We start from the raw sequence: 2085 nt of genomic DNA, 5'->3' as shown, positions 1-2085 counted from the left end.
GCCTATCCCACTTCAGGAAAGAAGAGCAGAGAAGAGGAATTGCCTTACCACCACTCCCACCATGGGTCCATAGTGCCCAGTAGATAGCCACGGTTACTCTACGTACATATTCACACTCACACAGAGCTGTATGCATCCTTTCTAGTGTTGAGTCTGAGCATGCATCGCTTTCATTTAGTGGGGAGATAAACAGGCACACAGGAGCCTATCTGGAAATTCTGGGCTTCTTACTGCAGTAGAGTATGTACATGGGTGAAAGGCAGGGAAGTGGTGTACAGCCATATAAAATTTCATTAAGTCTAAGCTAAGAGGCGGGGAACAGGGCCCATCCCCCAGCTTCATTAGGACACAGTGGGGCAGCTATTTCCTCCCACGAAGATTCAGGGTCATGGGTTCTTCCCACTTTTCTGAAGTCATACTGAGTCACTCCCAAACTTCCAGTTTCCACTTTTATGATATGCAAATCTACTTAGTCTCCTATCTCCTAGAATGTAATTAGGGAATTTCTGGCCCTATTATGTCCAAGTAACTCTACTACCATGCAAAGCTGTTCAAGGAGCAGGTCTTGAACCTGCCAGGTCTTGAGATTGTGTCTTTTTTGTTTTCTCACTTTGATAACCCCCTAAAATGCTATTTATACTAACCTTTCAAAGTAAAATTTGTTGAGGGGGATGACAGTATTCTAAAAACTTAATATTTAAGATATATGATATAATCAATCAGGTGCAAACAGTTCTATGAAGTACATTACTATGAAGTGAAATTTACAAAATTGTAATACAGTAGGTAGATTAAACTTTCATATTAATGTTGAAATAAATGAATTGTACATTGTAGGTATCACTGTAACTTGTGCTGCTTGCATAAAATATTTAAATAGGGAACACATTACAATGTTACATCTGAGCATTAAAAAAAAGTCATTCAAATTGAATTGACCCAGTTACACTGACTAGATCTGATTAAATCTGATACATTTATTTATAAAGTAAGTCTGAGGTGGATATGAAAAGGCAACAATAGTATCTCACAGAAAGAAAATGTTAAAGTGACATGTCTTAAAAATAATAAAGTAGCATTTTATGAAAAATATATTTTATACTGCTTCAGTTTTAAAATTTAAATTAGGTAGAATTTATAATTTCTCAGTCACACTACCACATTTTAAGTGCTCAATAGCCACATGTGAATAGCACAGGTCTAGAAGAAAGCACGGAGAAGAGTCTTGTGAGAGTTTGGCTGTTACTCTGAAATTGATCCAGAATGGCTACTCTGATCTATGTTGATAAGGAAAATGGAGAACCAGGCATCCATATGGCTCCTAAGGATGGGCTGAAGCTGGGGTCTGTGCCGTCAGTCAAAGCTTTGGATGGGAGATCTCAGGTTTCACACCACGTGTTGGCAAAATGTTTGATGCTCCACCAGCTTTACCAAAAACTGCGAGAAAGGTTTTGGGAACTGTCAACAGAGCTACAGAAAAATCAGTTAAGATGAATGGACCGCTCAAACAGAAACAGACAACTTCCTCTACCAAAAAGATTACTGAGAAGACTGTTAAAGCAAAAAGTTCGGTTCCTGCCTCAGATGACACCTATCCAGAAATAGAAAAATTCTTTCCCTTCAATCCATTAGGTTTTGAGCGTTTTGACCTGCCTGAGGAGCACCAGATCACCCACCTCCCCTTGAATGGAGTTCCTCTCATGATCTTTGATGAGGAGAGGAAGCTTGAGCAGCTATTACATGCGGGCTCCCCTTCGCCTCTGAAAATGCCTCCTCTGCTGTGGGAGTCTAATCTGTTTCAGTCTCCCTCAAGCATTCTGTCGACTCTGGATGTTGAATTGCCACCCGTTTCCTGTGACTTAGATATTTAAATTTCTTAGCACTTTATAGTTTGGGTATGTAGTAATGGTTTGTATTAATAAAGCAATTCTTTGTTTAACAGAAAAAAAAAAGAAAGAAAGCACGGAGACTAGATTGCCTCATTTATGCCTCCTCTCGGTTGTGTTATGGTGGTAGTCATGGTGGGCAGATGGGAAAGGAAAGATCCCAGAGCTGTTTCTCAAGCTCTAATTCATGATTTCTGAT

General features: G+C 39.6%; 1 pseudogene; it reads left to right on the top strand.

Annotated features, from left to right (window-relative positions):
• The first annotated feature begins 1158 nt into the window (after positions 1–1158).
• On the top strand, positions 1159–1877 carry LOC133251990 (securin-like; annotated as a pseudogene).
• Positions 1878–2085: the final 208 nt, after the last annotated feature.

Source organism: Bos javanicus, chromosome 7 (assembly GCF_032452875.1).
Source record: "Bos javanicus breed banteng chromosome 7, ARS-OSU_banteng_1.0, whole genome shotgun sequence".
Lineage (NCBI taxonomy): Eukaryota > Metazoa > Chordata > Mammalia > Artiodactyla > Bovidae > Bos > Bos javanicus.
The sequence above is the reverse complement of the archived record's forward strand: the minus strand, read 5'-3'. Positions and strand labels throughout refer to the sequence as shown.